A 14295-nucleotide genomic window follows, 5' to 3' on the forward strand; every position below is an offset into this window, starting at 1 on the left:
ATTTAGAAGATCCCTGGGAGGAGGGAACAGCAACCCACTCTGGTATTCTTGCCTGGGAAATCCCATGGACAGAAGAGCCTGGCAGGCTACAGTTCATGGGGTCGCAAAGAGTCAGACAAAGAGCAACCAAGCACACACACCCACACACACACCCACACACACACCCCCTTGCCTCCCAGCCCATTTGGGCACCAGTAGGTCCCCTCATGATTAATCTCCTGAGGATATGAGCATGTCTTGGCTGCTTCTAGAAAGGGGAGTGTCTATCACATTCTTGGGTCACACACTCTACACCTACAGAACCCCCCAGTCTGGTCACACTATTATATTCTGGTTTTATGCATAAGGGCTTCTCTGATAGCTCAGTTGGTAAAGAATCCACCTGCAATGCAGGAGACTCCGGTTCGATTCTTGGGTTGGGAAGATCCGCTGGAGAAGGGATAGGCTACCCACCGCAGTATTCTTGGGCTTCCCTTGTGGCTCAGCTAGTAAAGAATCCATCTGCAATGCGGGAGACCTGGGTTCGATCCCTGGGTTGGGAAGATCTGGAGAAGGGAGCAGCTACCCACTCTGGTATTCTGGCCTGGAGAATTCCATGGACTATATAGTCCATGGGGTCGCAAAGAGTAGGACACGACTGAGTGACTTAAACTTTTCATTCATAAGATATGGTCTAGCTTTATTACTTGACTTGAGGGGGAGCTCAGAATGGTGGGATGCCAGTTCTGAATGACTGTTTTCTTAAGCAAATGTGCTTCCAGGGCACACAGGTGAGTTGCTTCGCTGGCAGCCGCAAGCTGGCGTGTGCACCACACCGCGTAAGCGTCCATTTTCTCTGATGGCTTTGAAGGCAGGAGACTGTAGCGTTTGATCCCTCCCTTCGAGTGAGGCGTGAGGTCTGTGGGGCAAGGCCGTTTGAGTTTTCCTGTCCCTTGGGTAATACTAACACCCCATTTAAATTCTCCTTTTCATCAAAACCAGATTCGTCGTCTCCCTTATTTCCCAGTGTCTGGCCAAGATAGTGATCTTTATGAAAACAAACTGGCAGTAACTCAAGCCAGATAAGAGGGGAGAGCTTCGCCCCGGCAGAAGGAAGCTGTTACTGGGAACAAACAGAGACAATGTCTCAACAGCTCTGAGAAGGTGGGCTCTTGCTTGTCTCATGGGCGCATCCTGCCTCCTGGGGGCGGCTGGGATCAGGAGAGCCAGGGGACCTGAAGCCCTCCCCACCCCGCCGCGGACCCTGCTCACCCTGGGCACCCACAGTCCACCTCTCCGGCTCGTCTGTGACCTTCCTGATGCAGAAGCAGGAGTGGGGTAGAAACAGCAAACGCTGTCAGCTTTACCTGGGGTGATGAGAAACACAAGGTGTGCAGTTTAGGGGCAATTGGCAAATGTATTGTCCATAGGCTACTAATTTTCAACATAGAGTAATTTATTAAATCACCAAGCCAAACACCCTAATTTTCATGATAGCCTCTGAAGGTATAAATAGAACCCTAGGAGGCTTCTGTGCATTGGCCATTGTGGTGGTCATTTATTGTTATTGACTGGTTTTCTGGCTGCCTATGGGTAGTTAGCATTATGGGCAAGGGAAGGAAGGAAGTAGCTTATCTGTATTCACCACAGGTCACATCTTGGCTGCTTGCAGTGTTTTACTCTTGTCTCGTGTTACTCCACACTTCAGGGTACCTAAGCTCGTGCTTTATCATCTAGCAGCTTGCTAACTCACCTCCTCGTCTCATGGTTTTTCCTCCTCGTCAGAAGGAAGATAGTGTATTCCTTAAAGGCTGCTTCCATAATGTCATTCTCTTGTTTAAAAACCTTCTGTTTGCTTCCCTATCAAGTCTCGGGTTCACTGGCCTCAGGTGAAGCCCTTTTATCTTAAGTCACCTCGTTCTCTGATCACTAGTGTGGATCACTGGCCTCAAAATGTGGTTTTTGTTTTTTTAATTGTCAGGTATCCCTTGTTCTATCCTATGCTTTCACTTGGGGGATTCTCTCTCAGCCAAATTCTGTCCATTCTCCCAGACTTGGTTCTGTTTTTCTTCTTCCTGCCTGGAGCATGAGATCTTGGCTCACATCCTTCACCAGCATCCTTGTATCCTTCTCTCACTGCTTCTCCCACACGTTGGGATTATTTGGTAGATTTGGTGTTACATTGGTCTTGAGTTTTTTCACTTACGGTTTGTTTTCCCTGCAAGTTAACGCTCCTCAACAGAGTGGACTCTGCTTTACTTACTTTATGTATAACAATTCCTAGCAACTCACCAGCACACAGTAAGCGTTCACAAAGTATTTAGAAACAGACAAAAGATGCAGCAAGTCAGACATTCTGTAGGAGGCGACGGAGCCTTGATGTGGTCACCAGCATTAGGTGTATCTGTTTTGCAGAACCAGAAACTCAGTTTTTCCCTACTGTATTTCGCATTGATCCAGGCTCAGGGAACTGATTCATAAAAATCAAGCCCAAGTTAATGATCGCCCATTCATTCACAGTGAGACTCCTATCTTCTGGGCAGCTGGAGTGTCTGTCAGCTGCTCGGCACATTCTTCTCCTTGGGGCAAGGTTTCCAGAAGGTTGTTGTAGGGTTGTGGATGGCCAGGATAACGTGTTTGAAGCAACTCTGAGACCCTGGCTTACGCTCTCTAGACTCAAGGGATACTGTGCCATGGTTTTGCTCTTCATTTTCCTGTCTTCTATAGAAGATTCTTTGCTTTTAAAAATTGAAGGCCTGATCTGCAGACTTGGGAGTGAAAACTGGACAGTGACATTCTCAAGGTCAGATTTGATTTGCTGGAGAAGCAAAGGGAAGGTAATTTAGACACAAGTAGAAGAACCTTCAAGAGTCTAGGGAACAGAATTGCCCAAGATGTAACTAGGGATGTGACCCAGTGATATGCAAGGACCAGATGAATGGTATCACTGAGCTGAAAGAATGCAGGCTTCTCAGAACAGGAAGAGGACCATTTCGAGATGGCAGGTGGGAGTATTGAGTGATACTAAGGGGAAATCAGAATCTTAAAAGCCACGTATGACTGATGTCTGATTAGTTTCTTTATTTTGTTGTTCCCGAAGCTAATTTGGCTGACAATTTACACATGAATAAGGGTTGCTGCAGATAACTAGTTTTCAAACTAAATTAACTTAATAATTTTTACATGGGACTGTACAGTATACAGAATAATACAGAGTAATATGTATAGGTATAAAATGCTAATTTTTAAAGTATCATTTAATATGAAATTCATAATACTCTAAACCAGTAGATGCTGTGGGGGATTAATTCCTAAGGTAACTGCTGATTGTCCTTTTAACATTGATGAGTATTTTGATGAGCTGAGAGCTGTGTATTTATTAGGAGCGTCTTTGTCCCACAGACGATGTCAAGGGGTGTTTTGAAGTGGCGTGAGCTTGGGGAAATCTGGTTGAATGCACACTAACTGATGGGCTAGTATAGAAGAGTTTGCCATCTCTGAGCAACTGATAATCACTCAAACATGAAAGGAGCTGGATGGTAGTCCTTAGCAACTGTCGGTCATGACGTTTGCCTAGGGCACATGGGAGGACGGAGAGCTCACTTGGTCCGGGGCAGAGGCTGCATACCTTTTCAGTGAAGGGTCGGAGGATTTTGAGGCCACTGGGTCTCTGTTGAAATGACTCAACTCCGCCCGGTAGCATGAAAGCACTTACAGACAATACGAAAACCAATGCATGCAGCAGGGTTCCAACCAAACTTTATTTATGGACACACATTTGATTTTCATATAAACTAAATATCATGAAATATTGCTGTTTATTCAAAGTTTTCCACCTGTTTGAAAATATGAAAAATATCCTTGCCCCACAGGCTGTGATACATCCATTTCCAGCATATAACATATAATGTAGGTTTAGGAGAGAAATGGTACAGAATACAGGCTGCTATAGGTTTGCAGTAGAGTGAATGGTTACTTCATTCACTGTTTTCTTGGCGACTGATCATTCATTCATTTTCAAAAGTTGTTGTCAAAGCTGATGAGTTTCTCACCTGGTTTCTTCAAAGTGATTATCAACTTTGCAAAGATATTTGGTCTATAACCAAAATACTGTTTTTGTCAGATTTCACAGGCTGTCATTTAGTACTCGGTTTCTCCTATTTCAAAACAAATTGTGTATGTACACAAATATGTGTATTTGCACACGCACACACACACACTCCCCACACTGGAGCACCCTTTACCTTAACAACTTCAAGTTCTCCTAGTTTTCTTTTTCGTTCACCACTTTGGGGTTCTTCATTCTCCAGTGTTGGTTTATTTCTGGATATACATCTTAGTTTTCTTAGTTTCTCTGATGAAGTCCTGTTTCTTCCTATTCTCACTGCCAAAGGAAAGCACAAAAAGTAGTTCTTAAAATTAAGAAAACAAAGTAACGAGCTGTGGCTCTTGTCCGCTTTGAGAAGAATCCGAGTTTGAGGTCCACAGTTGGCGTACAAACCCCAGGTGCAGAATTCACTCGAGTGGGAGCCTGTGGCAGAGAAAGCCAAAGAATGGCATTTGGACATTTACAAAGAGCTCAGAAGTGCACTTGTTTCCTGATGACTAGAACTGTTGCTGACCCAAGGTTAGTAGATTAAGACTGACAGATGGACTTCATTTATGGGGAACGGTGTCTTTTTTAAAAATGCATTTAATTATTCAAGAAATATATGAACATGTTCTTGTCTTTTAAAATAATAGGGATAAATCAAACTTTCCATTTGACATTGCCCCCTGCCCAGTACTACTTCCTTCCCCAGGGGTAACCATTGCTATCTATTTTTTCAAATACTTATTTATTTTATTTATTTATTTGGCTGTGCCAGTTCTTAGTTGTGGCATGCAGGATCTTTAGTGGTGGCATGCAGGATCTAGCTCCCCGACCAGGGATCGAACCCAGGCCCCTGAATTGGCAGCATGGACTCTTAACCACTGACCCCAGGGAAGTCCCATTGTTATTAATGGGACTGTTTTTTTGTTTTCTAAACTATTTTGTACGCGTTTACATACATAATTGTTCATAAAGCATTTCTTTATGTACTAAATCCATGTGGATTGTAATGAAAGTTGCTTTTTTTTTTTCCTTTAAAGGTCTTGAAGAACACTGATGAGCAACTTCTTTTGCCACATCTCCTGGGAATGGGGGTGGGAAGATGGCCAAGGGGACAGGAGCGTCTTTGTGTGATGCGAGGGCCACCATTGTCTAGGCCCAGTGGGGAGTTAAAGCCGACTCTCGGGGGTGCCCCTCGGGGCCTGTCCCTTACTTCCTCCTGGCCCCTGGGAGCCAGTTCTGCCTCCTGAGGTCAGGTTGCCGCTCTAGACAGACCTAGAGGTCTGAACTGAAGACAAGCTCCCAATGGGCTCATTCTTGCCTGTACTTTGGCCCATGAGAATGCCTACCCTTCTGCTCTGGCAGACTGAGAGGATGAGCCATCCTAATGCTGGCAGAACTTTCTTTCCCTCGCTGGCCACAAGAACCGTCAGCCCCCCTCCTCTCGTGGCCCAGGTGCCCAGGGAAGGAGGCAGACAGCAGCTCACGTGCCCCCTCACTGTGGACAGATGACTTCTCTGAAACTCGCCAGCTGGTCTTGTTGAAAACCCCTCTGTGAGGCCAGAAGGTGAAAGTCCCATCCTTGCCCCAATGCACAGAGGGATGTGTGTGTGTGTGTGTGTGTGTGTGTGTGAGTGAGTGAGTGAGTGTGAGTGAGACCGGGGTGGGCAGTGGTCTCAGAGCAGCTCTTTCCAAAGAAATCCTCTCAGACTATCTCCAGGCCCTCGCTATGGGAGAGACACTCACGTCAGTTTTTCTGGTGTCTCGCTGTGGCGCATTTTCCAGGGGGTACTGGTGGATGCCGCACGGTGATGTCCGATATTGCTGGTGTCTGGTGTTAGAGTCAAAACTTCCAGTGCAGTGTCCTAATCACACGGATTCAGCTCTTTCCTAGAGACAAGGGCAGTCATTAGACTGAAGTGGTTGTGTGATGCGACACCGTCAGATTGCTCACCAGTGAGGTCTCGGGTACACGTCACACACTAGGCAACACTTTATTAAGTTGACCTTTAAATTTTTTGAGAATATTTTTTAAATTTTTAAAAAAATTGAAGTATAGTTGATTTATAGTTGTTAGTTTCAGGTCTACAGAAAAGTGGTTCAGATATATACACACACACACATATATGTACATATATTTTTCAGATTCTTTTCATTATAGGTTATTATAAGATATTGAATGTAGTTTCTGGTGCTATACAGTAGGTCTTTGTTATTTATTTTATATTTAGTAGTGTGTCTCTATTCCCAAACTCCTAATTCATTCCCCCACTTTCCACTTTGGTAACTGTAAGCTTGCTTTCTATGTTTTTGACGATCTCATAAAGAAAAAAACTTAGCTCACTATTTTAATCTTTTTCTTTACTAAGCAGCTCTTGGGCCTTTTTGTTATTCTTTTCTGTCCATGAGTTGCTTCTTAAAATCCTTTGCTCAATTAAAAAGCGTATCTTTTTAAAAAAAAATTGGTTGGTTATTCTTTGTATTTTCGGAATACTAATCCTTTGTTATGTGGCAGACATTTTCTCTAAGCCTGGCCTTGTCTTTTAAGTTTGGGAAATTGGAGTACATTAAAGGCACCATAAATAATTTTCCTCCCTAAGACCTTTGCTGCTGCTGTTGTGTCTGGCTTAAGAAGGCCTTCCTTCTTCAAGGTTATAAACATAGTCCCCTATATATCCTTCTAATGCTTTCATAGTTGAAATTTTTTAATGTTAGAGCCTTAATCCATCTGGAATATTTTTGTGAACAGTAGGACTGTAACAATTTTTTCCCCCAAATGGAGAGCCAGTTCCCTCAGTACTCTTTTTGTGAAAAGCCAGCAGCATGTTCCATGGCCATTGGGTTAAGAGCATTCAAAAAACTTGTTAAAGATGTTGGGCCTGAGCGAGAATGACAGATTCTTGCTAAACATCCTGCAGAGCACGATTAGGTGGCTTCTCTGTCCAGAAGATACTGCTGTTCTGGAAAAGTTCCTTGTAGCAGTGCACACCCACGATCCCGAGACTAGTGTCCTGTCAGGGCATTTAACTAGAGAGAGACTGAAATCTCACCATCTCTGGGTGCTCACGAGAAAACCATCGCAGGGACCTTGTTCACCACTGTCCATTTCCTTCTAAGCAAGGGCAATTTTTTACTTAAACATATTCTGTGTGAATCTTTTATCAGGTCGAAATAGTTAAGTTGCTTTGAAGAAGGTATATTAGATATTCTTTTCTATGTGAGCCTCTCATTCATCTCCATTAATACCTTTTTTTAAAAAACTATGACTTTATTTTTTTGGAACAGTGTCACGTTCATGGCAAAACTGAGCAGAAGGCAGAGATTTCCCGTGTTCTCCCTGCTCCCACAGACACGCAGATTCCTTTGTTATCAACAGCTACCCCCCAGCATGAAACATTTGTTACAGTTTGTGAACCTTCACTGACTCCTTCATAACCACCCAAAGTCTGCAGTTTAGCTACACTCCGCTCTTGGTGTTGCACCTTGTATGGACTTGGCCAAGTATATGATGACCTGTATCCATTATTTAGGTACAGGATGCTCCTAACAGAGCCTCATACCGAGTGGTGTCACTGCCTTTAACAATCCTCTGTGCTCGACCCATTCGTGCCTCCCTTCACTCCTACCCCCAGCCCCTGGCAACCACCAGTCATTTTACTGTCTCCATAGTTTTGCCTTTTCCAGAATATCATATGGTTAGAAACATGCAATATGTAGCATTTTCAGGTTAGTTTCTTTTCACTTTGTACTATGAATTTAAGGTTCATCTATGCCTTCTCATGGAAAAGGAAATGGCAACCCACTCCAGTGGTCCTGCCTGGAGAATCCTATAGACAGAGGAGCCTGGTGGGCTACAGTCCATGGGGTCGCAAAGAGTCGGACACGACTGAGCAACTAAACAGCAACAGCAGGCCTTCTCGTGGCTTAAGACTCACGTCTTTTTAGCACTGAATAATATGCCATTCCACTCAATATGCCAGTAAATTTGGAAAACTCAGAAGTGGCCACGGGACTGGAAAAGGTCTGTTTTCATTCCAATCCCAGAGAAATGCAATGCCAAAGAATGCTCAAACTACCACACAATTGCGCTCATCTCACACACTAGCAAAGCAATGCTCAAAATTCTCCAAGCCAGACTTCAATAATATGTGAACCATGAACTTCCAGGTGTTTAAGCTGGTTTTAGAAAAGGCAGAGGAACCAGAGATCAAATTGCCAACATCTGCTGGATCATGGAAAAAGCAAGAGAGTTCCAGAAAAACATCTATTTCTGCTTTATTGATTATGCCAGAGCCTTTGACTATGTGGATTACAACAAACTGTGGAAAATTCTGAAAGAGATGGGACTACCAGACCACCTGACCTGCCTCTTCAGAAACCTGAATACAGGTCAGGAAGCAACAGTTAGAACTGGACATGGAACAACAGACTGGTTCCAAATAGGAAAAGGAGTACATCAAGGCTGTATATTGTCACCCTGCTTATTTAACTTATATGCAGAGTACATCATGAGAAACGCTGGACTGGAAGAAGCACAAGCTGGAATCAAGATTGCCAGGAGAAATATCAATAACCTCAGATATGCAGATGACACCACCCTTATGGCAGAAAGTGAAGAGGAACTCAAAAGCCTCTTGATGAAAGTGAAAGAGGAGAGTGAAAAAGTTGGCTTAAAGCTCAACATTCAGGAAACTAAGATCATGGCATCTGGTCCCATCACTTCATGGCAAATAGATGGGGAAACAGTGGCAAACTTTTATTTTTTGGGGCTCCAAAATCACTGCATATGGTGACTGTAGCCATGAAATTAAAAAACGCTTGCTTCTTGGAAGAAAAGTTATGACCAACCTAAAGTGAAGTGAAGTCACTCAGTTGTTTCCGATTCTTTGCGACCCCATGGACTGTAGCCTACCAGGTTCCTCAGTCCATGGGATTTTCCAGGCAAGAATACTGGAGTGGGTTGCCATTTCCTGCTTCAACCTAGACAGCATATCAAAAAGCAGAGATATTACTTTGTCAACAAAGGTCCACATAGACGAAGCTATGGTTTTTCCAGTAGTCATGTATGGATGTGAGAGATGGACTGTAAAGAAAGCTGAGCATTGAAGAATTGATGCTTTTGAACTGTGGTATTGGAGAAGACTCTTGAGAATCCCTTGAATTGCAAGGAGATCCAACCAGGGAAATCATTTCCAACTGAGGGAAATCGGTCCTGAATATTCATTGGAAGGACTGATGCTGAAGCTGAAACTCCAATTCTTTGGTCACCTGATGGGAAGAGCTGACTCATTTGAAAAGACCCTGATGCTGGGAGGGACTGAGGGCAGGAGGAGAAGGGGACGACAGAGGATGAGATGGTTGGATGGCATCACCGACTCGATGGACATGACTTTGGGTAAACTCTGGGAGCTGATGATATCAGGGAGGCCTGGCATGCTGCAGTCCATGGGGTCTCAAAGAGTCAGACATTACTGAGGGACTGAACTCAACTGACCGGAATATTCCATTGTCTGGATGTACCACAGACTGTTAATCCATTGGCCTCCTGGAGGACACCTTGGTTGCTTCAGAGTTTTGGCAATGATGAATAAAGCTGCTATAAATATCTGTATGTAGGTTTTCATGTGGCCCTAAGTTTTCAGCTCCTCTGGTACATACCAGAGGGGGGCAATTGCTGATTGTATGGTAAAAGTATGTTTAGCTTTGTAAGAAATGACCAAATTGTCTACCAAAGAGGCTGTACCATTGTGCATTCCCAGGAACGAATGAGAGACACTTTTGCTACCATTTGTTATTGTCAACATTCTGAATCTTGGCCATTCTAATGTACGCGTATATTATATCAGCATATAGCTGATTCACTTTGTTGTACAACAAAAACTAACACAGCATTGTAAAACAATTATACTCCAATTTAAAAATTAATTATTTTAAAAAAGAAAAAAAACTAACGTTCCCTAGATCTCCCCATCATTGTTCTAGGTTTCATAGTTAGATTGAGGCTCATTATCCTCAGCACTGAGAAAGTGGTCCAAGGTACAGTGTGAGTGAAAAGCGTATTTACTTAGGTTTTGTGTTTTGTGTTTCTTTCCCAGTATCAAAGACAGTAACGCTCGTTGGTTAGAATCCAGAATTTTTCCCTGGTTTTATCTAAATCCTTGGACATAGAGAGATTGAAATATTTGACCTTAGAGCAGAAAGGATGGATGGCAGGTGCAAAGGTTAGGAGAGGGAATGGAGGATGGAACATGCTAGAAGTTGAAAAAAGGCCCCAGAGGCAAGGAGTAGGGTGAGGCCAAGCAGTAGTCAGAGGCTGGGGCTCAGGGCCTTGTGGCCACATGGAGGCTTTGGGCCTGGAAGTCAAGGCAGTGGATGCCACTGAAGGGTTTGCGGCAGAGTGACAAGATCAGGCTCGTATTAGACAAGAACTTTGACTGCACGGAGACAGAGTGGTGGTAGGCAAGAATGGATCCAGGAAGGAAAAAAAAAGCAGTTTAGGAACCTTGTGCAGTGATCCAGGGCAAGGATACTTGAATACTTTACCCTAATTGGATTTGGGAGTAGAAAAATATTGACATCTTTGTTTTTGAAAATAGAATAAAAGCCTGTAAGCTACAAGTACACTATTTGAAAAAAGGCAAAAAAAAAAAAAAAAAATTTTTTTTTTTTTCTTCAAAGCTCAGTGCCATTTAAAAAAGAAAGAAAGAAAGAAATCAGATCTGTGCAGGATGAGTTCCTTGGCTGGCAGAGTCCCATGCAGAATGGCTGTATGGATCCCTCCTTCAAAAAGTAAGAATTTCAAAACGGTGACAGGAGAGTGTTAAACCGAATGTGGGGCCTTGTCTTCTGACTGCCCTGGGTCTGTGAGACAGTAAGGCTTCAGTCAGTGCCCAAGAAGCTTCTCTTGGTCTGTTCCAGTAAGAGGCTGGTGATTCCTGTAGTACAGGCAGAGAGGCAGCTTGTGCAGCTCAAAGTCCTTGTTATCCTAAGCCGTGGTGACTGGTCAATTGCAGAGAGTGTTGAAAGACAAACGGGTAAGTATTATGACTAGATGAGATCAGTAGGAAAGATGGTGGTATTATTTTTATTCACTGTGGTTGATAAAGACATAGCTAAGAAGAGTGAAAAATGCTAACTTTAAATCTGTTCCTTAGAACTATTCCTTACCAGTATGTATGCATTTAACTGGCTTTCTTTTGAATAGTTTTGGGGACCACTGGCTTGGGCAAAAAATTTTTCTGTCAAATCGTGGGATTGTTTTAATTTTTTCCCATTAGGAATCTGTGGGATACCGTTTCTAACATCCATTTTAAATGTTAGGATCCTTCTTCATTTATTATATACCTTTAGAAAATGGTTTGAAAAACTAGCTAAGCTTTTCATTAGAGGTATCAAATTTTCAAAGTTCTTGGACTATGAAAACTGAAAGCATAATGCATATATTTGTGTGTGTATATATATTTATATATGTATAATATATTTAATATATATTTTAACTTGCCGATGTCACAGAAGGAAGAATAGTGGCTGTGGAACGTGATAATTTGAGATATTCTGAAATTGGATCCTGTCATTTTCATTTGTATTACATTGACGTGCTGAGTCTGTACTGGAGATAACTTGAGGGCAAAGTTTGAATACCTTTGAAGCGTAGCTAACGTTTCTAGGAAAAAGAGCTTATACTGACTATGCTTAAGCTGAGTCTCCTTCAGCAGTTTTCAGTGACTCACAGCCCTGATATTTGCTTAGTGATTCAACCAGCAAGGAGATTGGCTGCTGAGATAATTTGGTTCCCGTAAGTCCTCAGGTTAATGCTGTTAAAAGGTTAATAAAGGCCTTTTCTAAGTAATGTACAGTAGTGGTTTCCAGGGGCTTCGGGCCGATCTAAAATGCTGCCTGTAGCGGTGGGTCTTAAGGGTAATATTAATACATTTTCTCAGCCCCACAAGGCCAGTTCTGAACAGTTGACATTGAACACTGCAGAATTCCAAAGTGCAGACAGCTTGGCAAGTTTGAATTCTGGTGCATTCTGTTCAGAACTAGTTTTTTTCTCTTTTTTCAATAGTGCTTTTGTCTTTCCACTAAAGGTCAAACTGCACTTGTCCAGTACTGGCGTTCCTTTGTGAGCATTAGTAGGGAGGGGGTGGACATATTGACTTAGTTTTTATGTTTATAATAACCTATCACAACATCAGATTTTATAGATTCAAAAATGTAAATTAAAATGTTTGCCTTTTAAACTGCCAAGGAGCTGCTGCCAACGGGACATTCATAGCTCTCCGTTTGGTGGTTCATTTCATGCCTTTTAGTGCTTTGGTGCCATGGGGAGAACCAGCATGAGCATCAGGCTTAGTTCGAATCCTGGTCCCATCGCTTGGACCACTGATGGAACAACCTGTGTAATGCAGGGGTCACCCCACACCTGGCAGAGCTCTTGGGTAAAGCCCCTGGCATGCTGCCTGCCACACAGTGATGGGAGCACACATGTTCAGTCACCCGGGACAACACCTAGGAGAAGGGGTAAGGCTGAGTGCCGTGCCCTTCTTTCCCTCGGGCTCTGGGGATGGGCAGAGGCCTTTAGCTGAAGCCCATTGTTCGGGCAGTGATGGCGAGGAGCCCGCGCTGGCTCCCACAGTAGGAGTGCCGTCCTGCTCTACAGGTTTTCAACTGCACACAGTGTGTTTAGCGGGAACTCCTCGTTTGTGTGTTTTACCCTCCATGAGTGTGGCTGGAGTCTTCAGGAGCCTCACTGTGCTCTCACTCTCTGCAGGCGCTGCTTGCACCCCGCTCGGTCAAATCCCCCATGCCCGCGCCCGGCTGATACACTGGGCTCCTGCCGGCATTCCTTAGTCCTGGGAAACCGCCTCACCTCCTGTCTGCTCTCTGCCGGTCTCCAGCTTCTCCCCGTGTGACAGGACGCAGGAGCAGGGGTCTGCTAGCTGTGAAGATGGTGTGTCCCTCTGGCTCATTCTGCTGCAGGGAGCCACTGCATGGATCGAGTGGGGCTCTCTCGCTGCTGGGCTTAGCTTCCCTCTGCCTCCTCTGCACAGGCCCGTCCGGAGGGTGCAGGCTCTCCTGTTGTCATTGCCAGGGGCCCCCCCCATCAGAAACTAGCTGCCTGGGGTCGAGTGTTCTGCTCCCTAGGGTTGCCACCCTGCTAACCTCAGCACTCCTGCAGTGGAGTATACATGAGGGTCCTCACCCACTAAGGACTAAAGAACTGGAATGGAAAGGGCATATTCCCACCTTCCTTCCTGGTATACTGCACCTGGATCCCTTTAATCTCTCTTTGCACGGGGTTCCTACAGTGGGCCTCCCGTCTTCCAAAATCTCTGTGCCAGTCTGTGTTTCTAGGTATCCCCTCAATCCAGATTATGGATGCCAAGTTCTCCCAACTCCCTAACATACTGCATTCTGCTGCAGCACCAGTCCCGGGTGAGTCTGTGGGCTCTTCTGCAGCTCAGCCCAACGAGGAGCAGGCTGCGTGGTTCCCCTTCTCGTAGGGACCTCAGTCTCTCCTGGAGATTCTCTTAGAACCCTCCCATCCTCTTGTTGAGCTTGCACTAGGAACATGCGATCCCCTTCAATTACTCTCCCTTTCCTTGGGGGCTGGGTGGAGGGAAGGGCTGTGGTCAGCCAGTAGGACTGGTCTTGTGACCTCTTGCTAAGCAGTAGGGGACAGTGTCTGTATGTACGTGGTCATGGCTTTCTACGTAGGGTACCCCTTTCATGGATCACAGCTTTGTCATGACGAAGGCTTGCATAACTCAGTGAAGCAATGTACCATGCAGGGCCACTAAGACAGACGGGTCATAGTAGAGAGTTCTGACAAGAGGTGGTCCAGTGGAAGAAGAAATGGCAAACCACTCTAGTATTCTTGCTGCGAGAGCCCCATGAACAGTATGAAAAGGCAAAAAGATACGACACTGGGAGATGACCCCCAGATCAGAAGGCATCCAGCATGCTACTGGGGGAAAGCAGAGGCAATTCCTAATAGCTCCAGAAAGAATGAAGCAGCCATTCTTTCCTTCAGGGCCAAAGAGGAAATGGTGCTCAGTTGTGATCGTGTTTGGTGGTGAAAGTAAGGTCCAATTCTGTAAAGAACAGTATTGCATAGGAACCCGGAATGCTGGGTCCATGAGTCAAGGTAAATTGGATGTGGTCAAGCAGATGGCAAAAGTGAACACCAACATCTTAGGAATCAGTGAACAAAAGGAGAAGAG

The 14295-nt window shown here is 44.5% G+C and overlaps 1 protein-coding gene and 1 long non-coding RNA gene across 4 annotated transcripts in view; one reads left to right on the plus strand and one right to left on the minus strand.

Annotated features, from left to right (window-relative positions):
* IQGAP2 (IQ motif containing GTPase activating protein 2) overlaps positions 1–14295 on the plus strand; it is a 305783-nt gene that overhangs the window by 116581 nt on the left and 174907 nt on the right. The window lies entirely within an intron of this gene.
* LOC129620850 (uncharacterized) lies at positions 563–1851 on the minus strand. Its single transcript, XR_008698750.1, has 3 exons — positions 1733–1851; positions 1252–1346; positions 563–898 (listed from the first exon to the last, which is right to left on the minus strand). It is a non-coding gene; the product is annotated as an uncharacterized LOC129620850 (long non-coding RNA).

Source organism: Bubalus kerabau, chromosome 10, assembly GCF_029407905.1.
Source record: "Bubalus kerabau isolate K-KA32 ecotype Philippines breed swamp buffalo chromosome 10, PCC_UOA_SB_1v2, whole genome shotgun sequence".
In the NCBI taxonomy this organism is placed as follows: domain Eukaryota; kingdom Metazoa; phylum Chordata; class Mammalia; order Artiodactyla; family Bovidae; genus Bubalus; species Bubalus kerabau.